Here is a 23038-nt window from a genome sequence, read left to right as displayed (position 1 = left end):
ATTATGTGGCCTATCCCTGGAGTATTCATCTTTCCCCTATGTCTGAGCTAGAAAATCAGCTCAAATGGCCACAAACTGTTAATAATTTTTACTTTTGTTAAGTCGTGTTTAAAATACAAAAATTCTTATATATTTATATGGCTCTTTACCTAAAGATGTCAGTATTTTTTGCCTCAAAATCAGCATTTTTGTAAACTTCTATTATCCATCAAGGCAGAATTTATTCTTTTTCTGTTACTGCTGTGTGATTTTTTTTTCTCTCAGTAATTTTGAGGAATGAAAATGTCAACATTTCTGCCTTTTCCAGATTATATCAACTACCACTGTTTCAATATCACATTGTCATTAAAAATCTGGCAATCATTCCCATAGGTATGCTATGTTTGTACACAAAGACCAAAATATGTATTTTGAATTTAAATAGTTTACTAGTATGCATTGAAGAAAATTACAAGTTAAAATAACAGTTACAAAATATACAAAATCTATAACCGACTGCAGAAATATTAAAAGTTATATGTCTGCTGTCTCAACACATCAACAAAATTAAGGATGAAATTAAAAAAAATAGCAATATGCATTTTCAGGTTACACACAACACAAAATCATTTTTCAGAATTAGTTGCTTTATAGGTGTTCTGTGGTTTTTTGCTTTGGAGGATTTTTTAGATTTTTTTTTTTCTGAAACATCTGTCAACATTATTATTGTAGACAAAACATTATTTCCTCCATTATGGCATTTCTTATGGTCATATACAGGCCTTAAAAATTATTGTTATCTTGGTTCCTATGATAGTTTGGGTGTTACCTGCCCATCTCCACTTAAGTAAAATCACCCAACTAGACTCAGTGTCTGGACAGTTGGAAGAATGAAGCTGTATTTACAGTTTAGCAGAATATACAAGCAGATATTTACAATCTGTAGAGCTATAGACAGATATATACAAGTTAAAAAGTGATACAGAAACACAACACTCCTCCCAGAAATCAGAGTCCCCAAGAGGGGCTCTCAACCACCTTTCTACCTTCCTCCTACCCCTCTACCGCAGACTTTGCCTTAAATTCAAGGTGAGTCTGGAGAATTGACCAGGGGGGTTAGGAAGCAGAAGGATTAGTCAGGCAGGTTAGAGAGAGACATGCAACCCCCCTCCTCCCCCAAAAAAAAAGCCCAGAGAGAGACTCTGTTATCTATGTTTGTGTTCTTGTTATTATACATCTCAGCAGACATCACCATTGTTTCCTTTTCACAGCCTATAATCTAATTCTTCTCACCAAAATGTTCTAGCTAGGCTTAAACTAGCACAGTTCCTAAAAGAAATAGCCAGACCAATATTGATATTGCCTGCCCTTCTTTTCTATTTTAATTGTGTTCCTCGCTGTATCCTAAATGAATGATGGAGTTTGTTTCGTATTCCCAGCAACAAGAACGTACTGGTTTTATGATTCATTTCAAATGCCACAAATTTCCATTTTCCATTGTTCTCTTTCTGGATAATATTAGCAACATTCTTAATTTCACAACAGAATAAAACAGCACATTTCAAAGGAAAAAGAAAACTAATCATTCAGACATGGAAAGACTTCCTTAATAGACTTTAGCTCTGATTTTTAGAAAAGACTAGTTTTGTGAAGGAAAATAACACCATCATTACACTTAGTGGATTTTTTTCAGTTTGTAGTCAACTTGAAGCAAAGTCTTGAATGAAGACTTTGTTTTTACGTCAAATATGAGATAATAAAATATGAAGAACACAGTGTGTTTAATGGAACAAAGTTTCTAAGAAAGGGAAAAATACATATTTATTGACAATTGCTGCTTAATTTGTTTAATGTCTAACAGTGTATGACAGCACTGAAGGGTGTATGTCATGGAGGGTCCATAGGTCCAAAAATAGGCTTATATATGCCTTGTCTTGCCTGGACATGTTTTCTGCCCATACCAGGAGTGAACACATAAACAAGCACAAAGAAACACACCAGACCTGGTGCCATGAAGTCTGGCCTGCCCAGGGCCCAGGTTGTGTAACATGGTTGTATAAGCCTATGCACCCACCTCATGCTTACTGGGTGGAAGGCAAATGCTATCCCCATATTTTGGAGGTCCAAACTTATAGATTTTGCCTATAATGGTATTGTTTCGTTAACTACCAAGCTGATTGGTCGTTCTGGTGGCCAAGGCACCATTAATCTCGGCCCACATTTGGTAAATAGGGGTACAAAAGTAAACAATTTGATTTTTCTCTTGCTTTTGCTTCTGCTTTTGCTAATGCCTGCTTATGCTTGCCTGCCTACCTGCATGCCTGCTTGCTTTCCTGCTATTTTTCTGTGCATCTACTTTTCTCTACGGAGACAGTCTCCCATGGGCCCTCAGCCAGCTGTGAACACCTGCATGCCACTGCAGTGAGTCACCAGGACTAGAACCTGTATTGCCTGTGTGCTAGTTTGAAGCAGGCTACAATGTTTTGGTAAGAAAAAGTAGATAATTGGCTGTGAAAGGAAAACAATGGTTATGTCTCCTTCCCTCACAGTCTTGCTGAGAGGTATGGGAACAGGAAAGCAAACATTAGATAACATTTTTGCCATTTTGTTTTCACTCTCGGGCTAGGCTTTGACTGAGCTGCATCTCCCTAACACCTCACTGCCACTAACCTTGCTTCTTAACCTCTTGGCTGAACCTCTTTTCTTCTTAGGACTGGGGTAAGGTTGACAGGGGCAGGGGGAAGGTGCAGGGGTGGTTCAGAGCCCCTCCTGGGGACTCAGGTTTTTGGGAGGGGAATTGTGTTTCTGTATTACTTTTAACTTGTATATTTCTGTATAAAACTGTATATACTGTAAATATCTGCTTGTATATTGTGCTAGCTGTAAATAAATAGCTTCATTTATATTCCCAGAGTCCGACTGAGTTAGCTGGGGTACCTTCTAAAGTGTTGGGGGGGTGGATAACAGCCAAACCACCACAGCCTGCTATTTATCTACACAGCTCACTCTCCCATGCAGCTGTGCACCCCATTGTATGCCCTCTGCCTTATCACTGCCTGGTAAGCTCCACTGCCATGAGTTACCAGGAGCAGACCCTGGATTGTCTGCAGGTGATCACCCTGTGTGGCCATTGTGCTGTGACATTGTGCTGGGACTGCATGGCATTGTACTCCCTCTGCACCTGAAGGTGCTACCTAAGAATCCCAGGATAGAGCACCCAGAAGAAGCCAGGAGAATAAGGTCAGAGACTGCCCTTTCCCCTGAAGCTGGGAGGATCCACATCCTCAACATCCACGGGCAGAATTCCTTGAAGATTGGACACTTGTAATAGACTGTGATGTAGCCCCAGAGGGGGATTGATAATTAATAAGAATTTGTGAGTAATGCTTTAATACCTCTGTAATTTCTACTGCCTTCTGCCATAGAGCAGGAAGAGCTTGAGCCCATCTACTGGGCAAACAGCATATTGACCCCAAGTGGCATCTAAGTGCGGGGAAATTCCTCTCTATGTTTATAGTTTGAATGTTTACTAGTTATTAACAAGTTACTGTTTGATATTATTCCTGGAATGTCTTCCATAACCACGTAAGAACAAATATTAATACTAAAATTCAGTGGCTGGGGGTGGTGAGAGTTCAGAATATTGAAGTTAATAAACTTCAGAGAGTGGTGGTGAATGGTGCCACATCCAGCTGGTGGCCAGTCACTAGTGGTGTCCCTCATAGATCAGTGCTGGGCCCCATCCTCTTTAACATCTTCATAGATGATCTGGATGAGGACATGGAGTCAGTCATCAGCAAGTTTGCAGATGACACTAAGCTGGGAGCAGATGTGGCAGGGTTGGAGGGCAGAAGGGCTCTGCAGCGGGACCTTGATCGCCTGGACAGATGGGCAGAGGCCAATGGGATGGCATTCAATAGCTGAAAGTGCAGGGTGCTGCACTTTGGCCACAACAACCCCATGCAGAGATACAGGCTGGGGTCGGAGTGGCTGGAGAGCAGCCAGACAGAGAGGGATCTGGGGGTACTGATTGCTACCCACCTGAACATGAGCCAGCAGTGTGCCCAGGTGGCCAAGAGAGCCAGTGGCATCCTGGCCTGCATCAGGAATGGTGTGGTCATCAGGAGCAGGGAGGTCATTCTGCCCCTGTACTCTGCACTGGTTAGACCACACCTTGAGTACTGTGTTCAGTTCTGGGCCTCCCAGTTTAGAAGGGACATCGAGATGCTTGATCATGTCCAGAGGAGGGTGATGAGGCTGGTGAGAGGCCTTGAGCACAAGCCCTACAAGGAGAGGCTGAGGGAGCTGGGATTGTTTAGCCTGGAGAAGAGGAGGCTCAGGGGTGACCTTATTGCTGTCTACAACTACCTGAAGGGTGGTTGTGGCCAGGAGGAGGTTGCTCTCTTCTCTCGGGTGGCCAGCTCCAGAATGAGAGGACAGAGCCTCAGGCTGCGCCAAGGGAGATTTAGGCTGGAGATGAGGAGAAAGTTCTTCCCTGAGAGAGTCATTGGACACTGGAATGGGCTGCCTGGGGAGGTGGTGGAGTCGCCGTCCCTGGGGCTGTTCAAGGCAGTATTGGACGTGGCCCTAGGTGCCATGGTGTAGCCTTGAGCTCTGTGGTGACAGGTTGGACTTGATGATCTGTGAGGTTTCTTCCAACCCTGATGATACTGTGATACTGTGATACTGTGAAATTATATATTTTTACAGAATATCATCTCGCACCAGTTAATTTCTCCCCTCCGCCACAATTGGTGTAGGCTGCAGAATCCCCTCTGCAACAGGGTACTGTTTAGATACACTCTCTTAAGTACTTAAGTTCAACAACAAAACTTTTTTTCTGGATATAAGATATTAGCACACTTTGCAGCCTCAAGTGGCAGTAGACTCAATAATTCTCAGACATCTTGATTCTGCAAAGCTATGCTCTGGTTCTACGAGGAGGCGGCCAGGCTGATGAATCACTGTCCTTGAAAGGAAGAACATAGGTTGCAGGATTTCTGGTAGGGTGTAGAAAATATAAAATTCTTATCCAAGTCAGCTGAGATGACAAAGTTCCTTGAAATTTTATCAACTTGGAACTACAGACTGGTATGTTTATTTAAATAAAATTGAGATTAAAGTCAAAACATAACACTTCATTATTTTATTTCAAATGTTAAAGAGGTTCTGTTAGCACTCATCTAGAAATGTGATTTATTGTAAACACAGGTAAACCGGGAAATACAAGAAAAATATTGAAGACAGCTATTTGTAGGAGATTCTCAGTGTGATTTCTTGAAGTGTTGTAGGGGGTATATTTATACTGCCTTGAGAATACTTTGGACAGAAAATAAAATGTGATTCAGGGAACCTAAGTGTACAAGTTTCAGTTCTGCAGTCAAGAGGTTCTTCTACAGAGCAACTTGGAGCGTGAACCCCTCATTCCCTCAAAGAAGGGTACGCATAAAAATTAGTCTCAAAGGCATGCCAAGGAGACAACACTTGGGAGCTAAAGCAGCATTCAGAGTGCTTCACTGTTGAAACTGCCCATGAGGGACAGGTTTCTATGAGTAAGAGGTGAAAAGCTCTACTTCTGAAAGTGAGTTCTCTGATTCTGAAATCACCCCGAATTATTGCTATCAATTTTGGTATTTCTCAGGATTATTTTTATTTTCATTTCTCTTTACAGTTTTTGTTATTTGTAAAGTGGCAAATATGTACATTTTAATATTTTGTACATAATTTTAGTCAAGATGTGGTGGAGGGCCCATAGGCCTGAAAATAGGCCTATTTATGCCTTGCCCTGCCTGGACATGTTTTCTACCCATAACTAGAGGTAAACACACAACGAGCACAAAGGGGTACAAGTAGGCCTGGTTCCATAAAGTCTCGCCTGCTCAGGACCCCTGATTGTGTAATGTGGTTGTGTAAGCCCCCACATTCCCAGCTCATGTTTACTGGGTGCTAGGCCCATGTGATAGTCATATTTGGGTGGTTCAGGCTTGTGGCTTTTGCCTATTATGGTATTGTTTTTACTAACTTCCAACCTGATTGACCATTCTAGTGTCCAAAGAGCCATTAATCTCAGCCCACATTAGATAAATAGAGGCACATAGGTAGACATCATGCTCAGACTCCCATGCTCACTTGCTCATTATTAGGCTTTTGTTTATGCCTTCCTGCATGCCTGTTTGCTTTGCTGTTATTGAGACAGAATCTCCCATAGTCTCCCAGCCAGTTTGAACTGTTTGCTAGTTATTAATAAGTTATGGGTTTATGTTAATCCTAGAATGTCTTTCATGACTGTGTAGATCCTTTTAATATTAAAATTCAGTGGTTGGGGGTGGCGAGAGTTCAGAATATTGAAGTTAATAAATTATATATTTTTATAGAATATCCTCTCACACTCAATTTATTTCTCCCCTCTGCCACAACTGGTGTAGGCAGCAGAATACCCCTCCATGACACAAGAAAACTACGAAAAAGTATAAATCTGAATTTATATTGCTTGCATTGTAAGACTTAAAATGTATTTAGTTTATATATCTGATTTAACTATTTTCATTAAGATCAAGATGAGAAAAAATACAACACATACCTTCAGCAAACTAAAATGAAAATACATATTTATATTAGATTGTCATATTAATAATTGTTGGCCTCTAATATCTGATAATTCTGGTGAAAAATGTGTACTAAATTAACTGGGAGATAGAACAAAGAATAAAAAATGTAAACACATATCTGCAGGCATCCCATGACCTCAGACTTATTTAATTAAATATAGATTGCTGTATAAAGAAATTATATTTTGGAATGTATTATTTTATGTTTGAGCTCAGAACTGCATTAGTTCTGTTTACTTGTGCTCTACCAAAATTTTACTAAAGATTGTATTTGCAAGCTGAAATACACTTCTGTTCTTTGAAATACAAAATCTTTGGCAACTGATTTGTACATGATGAGCAAATCTGTAATGTGCAAAAATGACAAAATGATGATAAGCCTTTTTACATTCATACACTGTAGTTAAGAGGACTAGTCCATACACTAGACAAGTGACAGATGTCTTCTATTAATCCCTTTCCCTTTCCAAAGAGGAAGAAGAAGGAAATAAAGGAGATGACTTGTTACATATAGAAAACCTAATCCAGCTTTGATGAAAATAAGAGTAAAATGAAGTATATACAAACATAATACTGAACCCAACCACCCTAATGGCAATTACATCATCATCACCTCTGATGCTGTGAAAGGCACTAGACTCAGTGGCAGAGGAGAACAGGATTTAAGAAAACATACTTGGGAACTGAAGGCAAAACCAATGTAGCTCTCCTCAGACACAGGTCATTGAGAAAGAGAATTTGACCCTGATGATCCCTCAGCTTTATACTGGAACTGAATACTTTGTTGGTCAGTTAAAGATAGCCTGTCCTGTTCATTTCTCCTCACAGCTGTAGCCTTTTTCTTTCTGTGCCCTCAAGGTGGCACACAGGATTTAGCAGAGACCTTGACAGATCCTTGATATTGACTATAAACATTGAGTATTATCATTACTAGAAGCAGATGTTGTTTGTGAAAATATGCTGTGAACTCCAGAAAGTGCAGTTACTTAAAAGAGAATAAGCTGAAAGGTAAAATCACTGAATAGAATTTGGTCTGTTCTAATTCAGACCAAGACGACTGCTTTTCTTATTGCTCATATAAAAGATATACAATGGAAAGTTGCAATAACTACCTCACAAAGAAGGAGTAGCAGATTCTAGATTAATGCATGGACACATGGAATTGCAGGGTCTTGAACTCAGTTGTGCAGCAGTTTACAGCTGCCTTGCTTTGTAAAATTGGTGCAAAACCCAACCAACCAAAAATAATCAAAACAAACAAACAAACGAAAACTCCAAACAAAACAACAGCAGATTGAAAAGGTGAAGAGCTGATGTTGCCTTTGTAACCCTTTGTAGCCAAGAAACAGGACTCAAGGGATTAATGTATACCTACTTGAAAATAAAAACTGAAGCACAACCAGGATCCTCAGACTTTCTGGATTTTGTCCAAAGGGCTACAGTCAAAGCATATAGCCAGGAGCAGTGTTTGTGTGCATGTGTGTGTACAAAGGTGTGAATGTGCATGTGCAAGAGACAGTTCAAAGTAATGGTTAGGTGCATAAATACAAGGAAAAGCAACTGAAATAATACCAGCAAGATAACAGGCATGCCTATGCTTGCTAAAAACTGTAAGTAGTTTATTTCCAGCCATGTCACAAAAGAGCCCTGTGAATGGAGTCAGATTCTCATTAAATTATCATTTTTTCCCTACCTCAGTCTTCCAATCTATATGCAATCATGCAGGCCCCAGTACCTGAAAAAACATCACATACAGAGATATGTTTTGGCTGTTTGCAGGATTTGTTTCATTTGAGATGGGACATTATGGAAGAGGGATTATCACCTGAGCTTCCCTAACTGAGAGAGTGAACTTTTATTTCTGAATGATGAATATGACCAAGTAGAACTAATGTATTAAGATAAGCTGTGAGCATTGCTTTCAGAATGTCTGTGTTTTCTCTCACTTTTGAATTTGTCTGCACAAAATATTTTGTTTTCTTAGGAGCATCTGGTTTATTTGTCTGAATAAATTCACAAACTGATATGGAAGAAGCTAGGTGTCCAAGAGTGGGTTGTCACACTTCTTTTGATAAATCAGATTTCAATAAACACAATTTTTAACAATTTTATCACTTTCAGTACTTGGCAGAGCAGAAACAGTGCCTTTCCCCCACTGCATAATTATTATTAAAGGGGAGGACAGAATCATTGAAGAAATTGCCATTGTCAACAAGTTTGCTGACAGGTGACAACTCTGTTACAAAGCGAGGAAGATGAATGAAGACAGGTAACAGATTGTAAAAGATTCACTAAAAAATATAAGTGATAATATAAGTGTACTCTTAATCTTCCCACTGCATGCTTGGTCGAATGGGATTTCATTCAATAAAAGATACTAAAGCATGAGAGATCTTTTGTGTAGTACATGTATTAGTCTATGAGAAAAACTAGTTAGAAAACACAATTTTGACTCATGTTCTATATACGAGTAATACAAAAAGACATTGAAAAGGAATGGGGAAATGAAAAACACTCTACTTTGGAAAGCAGCAATTTTGAGAAGAGGAAATAAGTTTGAAAACTTTGGACAATTCACATGGAAGAGCTCTATATCTGACTCATCAGTGGAGGACCAGAGCAGTAAAAATAAAGCTAAAACTATCATCAGAAGTTAAGTTTGATTTGTGATTTTGGAGTCCAAATATATAGTTCAATTTTAGAGCCCAAATGCATATTTCAAACACAGTTTCATGAACTGCAAACTCAGAGGGATGGAATCAAAAGGTAATGTTTGCACAAAGCAAGTACAAAATTAAACTTATCCTTATACTGGTGCATTATTGGAAAGAAGGAAGCATTTGCTCAAGAAGCATTTGCTGTGTTTGGTTTTAGTGTATTTATTTGTGAATTATCATTTATTTAGGATTCTATTAATGAACAGAAAAACATTTTCATTTCAGATAATGTGCATATTTGTGTCCAGTTGGTATATGTATGTATGCTTGGGAAATAAATTCAAATGGATATGATACATCAATATCTCTATAAAATTGTAATATTAATTATAATTTGCAAACAAGTAGTAAAATATGAATTTAGATCAAAATTAATTCAATCTATTTGGTTATTATCTAAAAATGTTTTTCATTTTACAACATAAGTTTTATAGACTCTTATTAGCACTTATTTACCAGCACACTCCACATTCATTCGTGTTCTATCTCCTTTAAGCATACTAGAAGCACTACACACTTGTGAGCATTACAATGTATCTTGGTTGCACCAACAATGTTGTACATCTGAAAAAAAGAAATGATTTTAATTTTTATTTTTATTTTCTATTCTATTTGAAAAGAAAATTCCATCTAGGTTAAAAAACAAACAAACAAACAAACTTTTATTAATAAATCAATTTATTTCTACATACAATTAGAAAACTCTAATTTTTATGAAGAAAGGGGACCTAAAAATAGACAGATTTTTGTACAAAAAAATCAGCTATATTTTGAATCCATTTGCATATAATAATCTTCAATTAAGCCTATTTCAAATTCTTTTGCAAACTGGTCTTACAGGATCATAGGATGTTAGAGGTTGAAAGGGACCCAAGGAGATCATCGAGTCAAATCCCTCTGTCAGAGCAGGACTATACTATCTAACACAGATCACACAGGAGCACATCCAGGCAGGCCTTGAAAGTCTCTATAGAAGGAGACTCCACAACCTCCTTGGGAGGCCTATTCCGATGCTCCATGACCCTTATAGTAAAGAAGTTCCCCCTTGTGTTGAGGCGGAACCTCTTTTGCTGCAACTCATTTCAGTCAATTTTACTGTGACAAAATTGTTAGTTATAAACCTACTGTTCCAAAAAAAATGCAGTCAATTTTGCACTTCACCCCATTTCTGTGTAGAAAATATTTTCAAATACATTCTTCTAAATGCAAACATTTATTTTGAGCAAATTGTTTGAAAATGTTATAAAAACAATAAATCCATATTATATTACTGTGTCTCTAAGAAACATTTTATTGTTGCAAGTACATTGTAGTTTCCTCAGGTACCTGTCCTGTTTGTCATGATTTTGCAAAAAAATGTAGGGAATGGTAGAGTGACAACATCAGGCAATTCTTTCAACATTCTTTGCTGCATCCCACCAGGGCCCATGGACTTGTGTATATTCAATTTGTGTAACTGATCCCAAACCCAGTCTTCAATGACACTTCATCCAGTGTCTATAGTTCACAGCAGCTGGTCTTCGGAGTAAAGACTGAAGTAAAGAAGGTATTTAGCAACTCTGTCTTCTCTGTATCTTTGGTTATCAGAGTTGCCACATGATTTGATTTGGAATAATTTGATGAGGCAGGCATTACAAAAATGTAGTTATTTTTATTTTCCTGAAAAGCCTTGACCCAAAACTATATACAAAACTCATTAAATTTATTTTATGGATTCTAATTTAGTCAAGAATTTTCACAAGGATGCTTATGAGCAATGTTGATAATTTAAGAGAGTCAGAAAATGGTAATGGCTTAGCCACAAAATAGCTTTTCCCTACACAGAAATCAGAGGTTATCCAGAGCCCTAGGGAAAAGCTGAGAGAGTGCTGGATTTACTCACGAGGGCAGAGAAGGAATTTGGAAACAGTCCCTAAATTTCCTTTGTGGTGGCCTCTGGAAACCGCAAAGTTATAATCCAGTTTGGGAACCACGTGGCATAAATCCAATGTGAATGGAACCCACAAAAGTCACAATGTCTCCAGACCGCTTTCATAAGGCAAATCTCATGGCATGGCACTGCCTTAGTAGCGCCAGGAAAGCAGTGCAAGGAAACTGCTGAAGTGTTTCTGCAAACAGTGGCAGTTCACAGCAGAGGCAGGGTCATTTCAGCTTGGGAGTAGGGTATAGGAAGCTAGGATATACTGGTTCCAGGACAAGTCCGGTCTGGGTGCCACAGGGAAATCTCTCCAAATGGAAACATGTGGACCAAATGGACCAAATGGACCTAATGGACCTGTGTGTGCTTTTTGTTCACTCTATTTAAGATAAAGTCTTTCCTAGACAATATGTCCAGTGCCAATATATATTGGGTGTGAAGAATTCAGCCAATCACAATCCCTGATTCCAGTGTAAGCTTTCCCATGATTGAGTATGCATGTGGGAGTGGGAGAAAAAGGGCAATTTTTGCCTTTCCCTGTTCAAGCCCACAGGGGGAGGGGGAAGCAATTTTGTGCCTTCATCTTCCCTCATTCAAACCTCCTCAGACAGAGAAAGGGGGAAGCACTCAATGATTTGGAGCACCCAGTGACACACCTCATTCAGCAGTGGGCTAACAGTTTCCTTATTCCTCCTTTCTCTACTGATATGTTTGAAGAAGCCCTTATATATGCATATTAGGAAATGACTGATGATACTTTCAATTATTTATAATGAAAGTAACAAAAATAAACAGTAACTATACCTATTATTGATATAATTATGCATATGCAATGCATCATTTTATGTAACCATTCTACTAAAACGGGCCAAACATAGAGCCACTGTGCTATTTTGTGGCTAATTCAGTTGACTGCTGTGGTTTAACTCCCAGCAGAAAATAAGTACCCAGCTCTCTCAGTCTTCCTCCTCCCAGTGTAGTCGGAGCAAAATTAGGAAAAAAAACAACAAAACCAACACAAAAATGTTGGGAGTTGAGATCAGAGCAGTAAACTAACCTAAAGTAAACTGTAATAACAACCAAATATTGTAATGATAACAACAATAACAATAATAGTAGTAGTGAAAAGGAAGATTAAAAAAAAGAGAGAGAGAGAAAAATATAACCCAAAGAAAAGACAAGTGATGCAATTGTTCAATTGACCAATGCCTGAGCAGCTATTCATCCTCCCAGCCAAATCCTCTGAATTTACATACTGAGCATGGCATTCTATGATAAAGAGTATCTCTTTGGGTAGTTTGGATCTGCTACACTGGCCGTACTTCTTGTACACCTGAACACTGGCAAAGCATGGTAAATTGTGCAGTACTTTATTTCCTAACAACAGCTGGAAACCAATGTATTATTAACATTCTTCTCAAATTCATTCTAAACCATAAATTATTCTAGTTACTAAGAAGGATAATTAAGTCTATCGCAGACACGACCAGGACTTTGACAGAAGGTCCTTTCTCCAAAGATGCATCTTTTAGCACTTAAAAAAATGTTAATACTTAGTAGTTAAATTAGATATTTCCAAAGTCCCCTGCTTATAAATTTATGTCAGAGCCTATTGCAGGGTAAGACATTGCAGAAGAGAAGAAAAATTACACTAATTCTCATATTAGTTTAAAAAATTATGAATGCCAAAGTGCTCTTCTGATATAAAGCATAAATAGCTATACTCTTTTTTTTTTTTCACTTTTTTGTTTCCTGCTTTCAAGTCTGTGCAGTGTTTAGCCACTGTTTTCAGTATGCTGACATAGTTTACTTCTGGCATAAGGACAGTAAGTGAACAAAACAAGCATAGATCAAAAGCATAAAACATTCTAACTGAAGATTTGCTCCCAACTGATTTTATTAGAGAGTAGGATGACCATTAGCCAGAATAAATATGAGATGGTTTGGGCTCTTATCCGCCCCTCCACACTTTTGGAATTGCCCCAGCTAACTCAGACGGACCCCGGGAATATAAATTAAGCTATTTATTTTACATCAGCAAATATACAGGCAGCTATTTACAATATATACAGTTATATACAGAAATATACAAAGGATAAACAATACAGAAGCACAACTCCCCTCCCAGAAACCTGAGTCCCCAGGAGGGGCTCTCAAACCACCCCAACACCTCCCCTTCCCCTCTCAACCTTACCCCAGTTCTCAGGAAGAAGAGAGGTGCAGCCAAGAGGTTAGGGAGCAAGGTTAGTGGGAGCAAGGTTAATGACATGTGACTAGGTCTGAAGGCAAAGGCAGAATGAAAAGACAAAATGGAGAATGTTTTACTTCTTCTTCCCAGAGTTCTCAGCGTGACTGTGAGCAAAGAGACACAATTGTTTTTCATTTCACTGCCCATTATCTAGTTCTTTTACCAAAACGTTCTAGCTTGCTTCAAACTAGCACTAGCACTAGGATTCATAAAGAGGGCATTTGCAAATAAATGTAAAAGAGCTGAAAATGTTGTTTTAGCAGAGGTAAAAAATAGAGTGAAAGTATCTATAGCCACAATGGGCATGAAGCTGTCAGGAATCGATGTGTGAGTGGTGTGAGGGAGAAGTGCATTTGGGTGGGAAGATAGCTCTTGCTGTCAAGTAACTCTGTGCACAAAGGCATGTGCATCATTAAACTATACTAGGCACAGTTAAAAAAAGGTATGTAGAAATTTCTGCATTGACATTAAGTCTTTTAACAGTCTAGCATTTTGGTGCTATCTACTCTGTTACTGATTTGATCCTGAAAATATAGTTCAGTAATTGCAGCTTAAATACATATTGTTAATATAATAAACCACTCTGGTCCTTGATTTGGTTCAAACTACATTACTGAAAGTTTTATTGATGTAACAAATGGTGGAGTTGTAGAACAGGACTAAAAATAACTGTGTTACAGTAAAATGGCTGAAAGGTTGTCCACCCAGACCAGGCAAAACACAAAACTCTCATGTAATAGACAAAAAAAAATCAAAAATGTAAGCTTTAAATTAGTTGTCAGAGTATATTAACGATTATGTGTTCATAGACTAGTCCTTTCTTCAAATTTATAATTTCCAAGTCTTTCTGATGGCATAACAGGAACAAAGATCTTTCTGTCTTTTCAAAACTCACATCAATACTAGAGCTGTGCCTTGATTAAATGAGCCTCGTCACTCAATCGCAGCAGCTCTTAGGGATTTTGCTTATGTTTCTTGCTTTAAGAGAAAATAAGTTTTGTCCAACTAGCCAATACAAACTAACTTATTTCTTTATGAAGCACATTATAGTGTCAAGGTAATCTGATGGGAAAAAAAGTATATATTATTCAGATTGGACATTAGGAAGAAATTCTTCACCATAAGGGTGGAAAGACACTGGAACTGGTTGCCCAGGAAGGTAGTAGAAACCCCATCTCTGGAAGTTTTTGAGACCAAGCTGAATGTGACTCTGAGCAACATGATCTATTTAGAAGTGTCCCTGTCCATGCCAGGAGGATTAGAACAAAATCATAGAATCAGTCAGGGTTGGAAGAGACCACAAGGATCAACTAGTTCCAACCCGCTGCCATGGGCAGGGACACCTCACACTAGAACAGGCTATCCAGAGCCTCATCCAGCCTGGCCTTAAACACCTCCAAGAATGCAGCCTCAACCACGTCCCTGGGCATCCCATTCCAGCCTCTCACCACTCTCATGCTCAATAACTTCCTCATCATACCCAGTCCAAATCTACCCGCCTCCAGCTTTACTCCGTTCTCCCTTGTCGTGTCACTACCTGAGAGTCTAAAAAGTCCTTCCCCAGCTTTTATGTAGGCCCCCTTCAGATACTGGAAGGCCACAAGAAAGTCACCTGGGAGCCTCCTCTTCTCCAAACTGAACAGCCCCAAATCTTCCAGTCTGGCCTCATAGGAGAGGTTCGCCAGCCCTCTAATCATCCTTGTGGCCCTTCTATGGAAACGCTCCAGCATCTCCGCATCCTACTTGTAATAGGGGCTCCAGAACTGTATCACAGTATCACAGCATCACCAGGGTTGGAAGAGACCTCACAGATCATCAGGTCCAACCCTCCACCACAGAGCTCAAGGCTACACCATGGCACCTAGGGCCACGTCCAATCTTGCCTTGAACAGCCCCAGGGATGGTGACTCCACCACCTCCCCAGGCAGCCCATTCCAGTGCCCAATGACTCTCTCAGTGAAGAACTTTCTCCTCATCTCCAGCCTAAATCTCCCCTGGCACAGCCTGAGGCTGTGTCCTCTCGTTCTGGAGCTGGCCACCCGAGAGAAGAGAGCAACCTCCTCCTGGCCACAACCACCCCTCAGGTAGTTGTAGACAGCAATAAGGTCACCCCTGAGCCTCTTCTTCTCCAGGCTAAACAATCCCAGCTCCCTCAGCCTCTCCTCGTAGGGCTTGTGCTCGAGGTCTCTCACCAGTCTCGTTACCCTTCTCTGGACATGCTCAAGCATCTCAATGTCCCTTCTAAACTGGGAGGCCCAGAACTGAACACAGCACTCAAGGTGTGGCCTAACCAGTGCAGAGTACAGGGGCAGAATGACCTCCCTGCTCCTGCTGCAGCACTCCAAGCAGTGCCTCAGCAGGGTGGAGTAGAGGGGGAGAATCACCTCCCTTGACCTGCTGGCCACACTTCTCTTAATGCAGCCCAGGATTTGGTTGGCTTTCTGGGCTGCAAGTGCACACTGCTGGCTCATGTTGAGCTTCTTGTCCACCAGCACCTCCAAGTCACTCTCACAGGGGTGGCTCTCCAGCCAGTCACTGCCCAGCCTGTATTGGTGCTTGGGGTTGTCTTGACCCAGATGCAGGACCTTGCATTTGGTCTTGCTGAACCTCATGAGATTGGTTAGTGTCCACCTCTCCAGACTGTCCAGGTTCCTCTGAATGGCATCCCTTATCTCCAACGTGTCTGCTGCACCACACAGCTTGGTGTCATCAGCGAACTTGCTGAGGCTGCACTCAACGCCTCTGTCCATGTCACCGATAAAGATGTTGAACAAGGCTGTTTCCAGGACTGATCCATGAGAGACTCTGCTTGTCACTGGTCTCCACTTGGACATGCACTCATTGACAGCCACTCTTTGGCTGGCTTGCGGTCCTTGAGGTCCCTTCCAGTCCGGATATTCTATGATTCTATGATTCTAATTTACAAACACACAAACAAACAAACCAAAAAAACCTTCCATTGGAATGGATTGCCCAGGGAGAGAGAGGAGTCATCATCGCAGTAAGTGATCAAGAAACAGGCAGACATGGCACTTTGGGACCTGGTTTAATGGTCATGGTGATGTTAATTATTTTTCAATCAAAACAGTCCTGATTCTGTTGTTCTCACTGACCTTCACTTTTTCATTTCTTATGGCCACTAAGAAAAAGAAAATGCTCATTCTAATAATTTTCATTTTATTTTTATTTACACGTACATGTCAAAAACTTAAAAATTAGTTAGACTTTATGTCTAATGCTGCAGTTGTGAAAGCCAATGATACTGTTCTTTTAAAGTTCTTTATGTGCTAAAGCAAATAGCAAATAATTCTTTAAAATGGATTTGATTTTTTTTTAACAAAATGTGGAATAGTAAAGAGGGAAGACATTTTAAGTTTTGAATAATTCTTAAGCAACTTAAATTCTGACTGCATATTTTTTTCACCTGATTCCTACATCATTTATTTCAAGCTGCCAAAAATAAGTTCAGAAAAAAAAACCCTTCAGAATTTGTATCCTTCCTTTAAATATTTTCTATCTGTACTGGCTTCAAAGTCTTCAGTATTTTTCCAACGATATACATTACAATAAAAACAGAAACAATTTACGGCTCTATCTGAAGCATAATATTATTACTAGAGAAATTATTGTTTATTGGCCAACCTTTTCAAACTTATGTCATCGGTAACGAAAGACTATTTATGTTAACAGTATTGGTATTTTTTTACTTTAATTCCTAGATATTTCCTTGATTTATATGAGTCCCCAGTTAATTTAGTTTGTAAAAGTCCTAGATGTGGATTGTTATAAAGTTTTATAAATTATGCTGTCTCTTTTAATTTATAAAATGTAACATTGCTTTTGCAAAATCATAGAATAATAGAATCAACCAGGTTGAAAATGACCTCTAAGATCATCCAGTCCAAACTAGCACCCAGTCCTAGCCAGTCAACTAGACCATGTGTGATGGTTTGGGGGTTACCCCACCCCCGCACACTTTTGAATTTGCCCCAGCTAACTCAGACCGACCCTGGGAATATAGATGAAGCAATTTATTTACAGCTAGCAGAATTTACAAGCAGCTATTTACAATATATACAGTTATATACAATTATATACAGAAATATACAAAGGATAAACAATACAAAAGCACAACTCCCCTCCCAGAAACCTGAGTCCCCAGGAGGGGCTCTCAAACCACCCCAACACCTCCCCTGGCCCTCTCAACCTTACCCCAGTTCTCAGGAAGAAGAGAGGTGCAGCCAAGAGGTTAGGGAGCAAGGTTAGTAGGAGCAGGGTTAATGAGATGTGACCAGGTCTAAGGCAAAAGCAAGAGTGAAAAACAAAATGGAGAAAAAGTCTTTCTTCTTCCCAGAGTTTTCAGCGAGACTGTGAGAGAAGTTGACATCAATTGTTTTCATTTCACTGCCTGTTATCTAGTTCTTATACCAAAACATTCTAGCTTGCTTCAAACTAGCACACCATGGCACTGAATGCCTCATCCAGGCTTTTCTTCAACACCTCCAGGGATGGTGACTCCACCAGCTCCCTGGGCAGACCATTCCAATGCCAATCACTCTCTCTGTCAAGAACTTCCTCCTAACATCCAGCCTATACTTTCCCTGGCACAACATGAGACTGTGTCTCCTTGCTCTATTGCTGGTTGTCTGGGAGAAGAGCCCAACCCCCACCTGGCTGCAACCTCCTTTCAGTAGTTGTAGAGAGCAGTGAGGTCCCCCCTGAGCCTCCTCTTCCCCAGGCTAAACAACCCCAGCTCCCTCAGCCTCTCCTCATAGGATTTGTGCTCCAGGCCCCTCACCAGCTTTGTTGCCCTTCTCTGGACACATTCCAGACATGTTCCAGCACCTCAACATCTTTCTTGAATTGAGGAGCCCAGAACTGGACACAGCACTCAAGGTGTGGCCTGACCAGTGCTGAGTACAGGGGAAGAATAACCTCCCTTGTCCTACTGGCCACACTGTTCCTGATGCAGGTCAGGATGCCATTGGCTCTGTTGGCCACCTGGGCACACTGCTGGCTCATCTTCAGCCTACTATCTGTCAGTACCCCCAGGTCCCTTTCCTCCTAGCTGCTCTCCAGACACTCTGTCTCCAGCCTGTAGCGCTGCTTGGGGTTGTTGTGGCCAAAATGCAGAACCCTGCACTTGGCCTTGTTAAATCTCATCCCATTGGCCTCTGCCCACCCACCCAGCCTGTCTGTGTCCCTCTGCAGGGCTCTTCTACCTTCCAACAGATCAACACCTGCTCCTAGTTTGGTGTCATCTGCAAACTTACTGATGCTGGACTCAATCCCCTCATCCAGATGATCAATAAAGGTGTTGAACAGGACTGGACCCACCACTGACCCCTGGGGAACATCACTAGTGAGTGGCTGTCTGTGGTAGGGGGGCAGCAGCCCCAAAACTGAGGCTTTTTTATGCCTCTGCATGCCCAGACATGTTCTTTTGCCAGGACCCATGAGGCAGCAAACAAGTTGCATAACACACACACGCCCACCCCGTGTGCCCCTGGGGTCTGCCCAGGTAATCCCCTATTGGGAGGGTCCAGGCATATCTCTATTGCCTATTGGGGCAAGGTTTGGCCTACGGCCAACCTGATTGGTCATGTTAGATGTCCAACGAGCCACGAATCTCGGCCCAGAGTCTATAAAGAGGGTGCACAGCAGCACCACGTGGTCAGATGTTCAATCAGTAAGTCTGGTCAGACGATCCAGACTGTTTACCAGATCAGAAGCTTACAACATATAGACTCAGCTCTGATCCACAGCAGCATCCTGACGTCCTGACCCACTTGCATTGGCCTAGACAGGATCAGGCCTCACTCACTTGCAAGCATTACAGAGGCTTAGACCTCATTCATTGATCTCAAGGCTCAGTCAAGCTATCTGCCAGCCCTCTGAGAAGCAGAGCACATTCATGCCTGCACCATACATATATGGGGAGCCGAGACCCCCTGCCTAAAGCCTAGAGCTATCTTGATTCATACGGAGTTGAATCTCCATGAAGCACGGCATAGACCCTGTAGCCTGGCATAAATACTACTTGCCAGCTATCCTGAAACTCTGGAAAGACCCAGAGCCAGCAGACCCCTTTCCAAATGGTTTGCAAACCTGCAAACGCAGCCTGCTATCTGCCCAGGCCGTGTCAGAAGAAACACGGGCAAATTCTCCTGCACCTGGCATCCTGCCAGCTGATCATCCCTGGACACATAGCATCCAGAAACCACAGCACCGAGGGCAGAGATCACCCCAGGACAGAAGGTTAGAGAAACTCTATTTACCCCAGAGACTGGGAAGATTGGGAAACTTTATCATCCCTTGCAAGCCAGGACAAATCTCCAGCTCCATCAAGTCCCAGAGACTGAGGTACATGCTGAGGCAGATCCCGAGGAAGGGTGATTTAATGATTATTACTTAAGAACAGCACACATAAGTAAGCTTTAATACCTTTGTAATATAAGTTGTCTCTAAAGAGCACACACAGTTTCAGCCCTTGCTGGGCAAACACTAGAGCTGTTAAGAAGCATTAAGCCTAAGAAATATTTCTCTCTGTCAATAATTGTTAATAATTTGATATTTCCACTTAATAATCAATCCCTGTAAATATATATATCTCAAAGTTATTTTCATAATCTTGCAAACGAACCTGGATTTCATAGTGGTTGGGGATGGTGTAAATTTGTAAATATTAATTTTAATAAATAATTTTATAAAAACTCAAAACCACCTCAAATTAATTTCTCACCTCCCCCTAACAGGGGAGGAACAGAGAAATCCCCTCCATGACACTGTCTACTGGATATGGCACCATTGACCACCACTCTCTGGGCTCTGCCATCCAGCCAGTTCTTGACCCAGCTGTGGTGGAGGGCCTGAAGGCCCGTACAGAGGCCTCCCTATGCCTCTGCATGCCTGGACATGTTTTTCCGCCAGGTCGCATGGTAGTGAGTAGGGCTGTGTAACACACACACACACAGAGCCCATGTATCCCTGGGGTCTGCCCATGTGATCCCCATATTTGGGAGAGTCCAGGCAAACAGCTCCTACCTATTAAGGTAAGGTTTGTCTTACTGCCAACCTGAATGGTCACTTTGGATGGCCAAAGGGCCATGAATCTCGGCCCACAGTCTATAAAGAGGGGTGCAAAGGTGCACCATGTGTTCAGACTCAGCTGTTCAGACTCAGCTCTTGTCAGATCTGTTCAGACTCAGCTCTCTGACCCTGCCTACAGAATAACTCAGCTCTCTGATCTACATTGCAGCGTCCTGCTGCCCTGACTTACTTACAAGGCCCAGACACCGAGTCTGGCCCTCACTTGCATGCTCACTGAGGCTCATACCTCATGCTTTGATTCAATTCACAGTTAACCTGTCTGTGTACTTTAGATGCAGGAGCTCATTCAAGCCTGTACATGATACATATATATAAGGAGCCAATAGCCTCCTGAGCCTAGAGCCAGCGGTGCATATCCACCAGCTACCTTGCTTTATCTACGGAGCTCAGACTTCCAGCTTATTGCCTGGTAAGACAACCAGGAAAGCAGACCTTTTGGATTGTCTGCACCCATGAATATAGCCTGCTAGCTGTGAAAGGACAGGGCCAGAAGCTGCATGGACAACATCAATCTCCTGTTCCTGGAATCCTGCCAGATGATCATCCCTGGACACACAATATCCAGAAACAACAGCTTCGAGGCAGAGACCATCCCACGCCAAGAGTACAAAAGGTTAGAGAAACCTGTTTACCCCCAAGACTGGGAAGATTTATCATTCCCCCTCAAGCCAGGAGGATTCATCTAGTTTCCCTCTCAAGCCAGGGAGATTCCAGCCCCTGGAAGTCCAGACGCTGGGCATAGACTGTGACACAACCCCGGGAGGGTGATCAATAATAAGAGCAACACTTATAAGTAAAGCTTGATTCCTTTGTAATATAATTGGTCTCTGCCTTAGAGCAGACACAGGGTTTCAGCCCACCCTGCTGGGCAAACAGCATAGCTCCTAAGTGGCACTAAGCCTGAGGGAAATCTCTCTCTGTCTATAGTTGATATTTCCAGTTATTGACCAAATCCCTGTATATATCATATCCTAATTGTTTTCATAAATTGGCACAAAGAACTAAGTATTACTGAATAGTGGTTGTGGGTGGCAAAAGTTTGTAAATATGAATTTTAATAAATATATTTTTATAAAAAATTAATACCGCCTCAAATTAATTTCTCACCTCCCCCAAATAAGAGAGGCATAGAGGCCCCCCTCCATAACACCAGCACAGTGTGAATCTGTCCAGACTATGAGCTGCCAGCTTGGCTAGGAGCTTGTGGCAGACAGTGTCAAAGGCTTTGCTGAAGTACGGGTAGACTACGTCCACAGCCTTCCCCACATTCACCAGGCGGGTAACCTGATCAGGCTGGCTAGGCCTCATCCCTTGGCCATCCTGTAGGTGCTTTGTGATGGCACTCAAGATGACCTGTTTCATCACCTTGCCTGGCACTGAGGTTAGGCTGACAGGTCTGGAGTTTTCTAGGTCCTCCTTTTGACCCTTCTTGTGTATGGGTATCACACTGGCCAGCTTCCAGTCTTCAGGAACCTCTCCAGTGAGCCAGGATTTTTGGTAAATGATGGAGAGTGGCTTGGCCAGATCAGCTGCCAGATCTCTCAGCGCCCTAGGGTGGATCCCATCCAGTCCCATGGACTTGTGAGGATCCAAATGTCGCAGCAGGTCCCTTACTGCTTCCTCATGGATTAGAGGGGGACTGTACTGGTCCCTGCCTTCATCCGCCACTTCAGGAGTCCAGCTGTCCTGGAGACAACCTGTCCCACTAGTGAAGATTGAGGCAAAGAAGGTGTTAAGCACCTCAACCTTTTCCTTATCCTTTGTCACTATATTTCCCTCTCCATCTAACAAGCACTGGAGCTTGTCCTTGGCCCTTCTCTTGCCATTCAGATATTTACAGAAATATTTTTTATTTTCCTTGACAGCCGTGGCCAGCCTGAGCTCCAAGTGGGCTTTTGCCTCTCTAATTTTTCCTCTACAAGACCTAGCAACATCCTTGAACTTTTCCTGGGACACCTCCCCTCTTTTCCAAATGTGATACACTCTCTTTTTAATCTTTTATTCCTTCAGCAGCTCCTTGCCCATCCAGTCTGGCTGCCTCCCTCGTTGACTCGTCTTCCGGCTCAATGGCACAGCCTGCTCCTGTGCTTTGAGGAGTTCTTTCAACCTTCCTGGACCCCTTTGTTTTAAGGGCTTTTTCCCAAGGAACTTTCTGAGTTAGTTCCTTAAATAGGCTGAAGTCTGCCCTTCCAAAGTCCCGTGTGGAGGTTCTGTTGATGGCTCTTCTGGTTTCTCTATGTATTGAAAACTCTATAATTTCGTGGTCACTGGACCCCAGGCAGCTTCCAGCCCCTCTCTATTTGTGAGCAGCAGGTCAAGCAGAGCTGCCCCCCTGCTAGGCTCACGTAACAGCTAGGATAAGAAGTTGTCTTCCACACACTCTAGAAACCTTCTAGACTGCCTCTTCTCTGCAGTGTTCTACTAATTCTTTAGCAATTTCATAGTAGTGTGACATATT

The sequence above is a fragment of the Pogoniulus pusillus genome, chromosome Z (genome assembly GCF_015220805.1).
Source record: "Pogoniulus pusillus isolate bPogPus1 chromosome Z, bPogPus1.pri, whole genome shotgun sequence".
Taxonomy (NCBI): Eukaryota; Metazoa; Chordata; class Aves; order Piciformes; family Lybiidae; genus Pogoniulus; species Pogoniulus pusillus.
The sequence above is the reverse complement of the archived record's forward strand: the minus strand, read 5'-3'. Positions refer to the sequence as shown.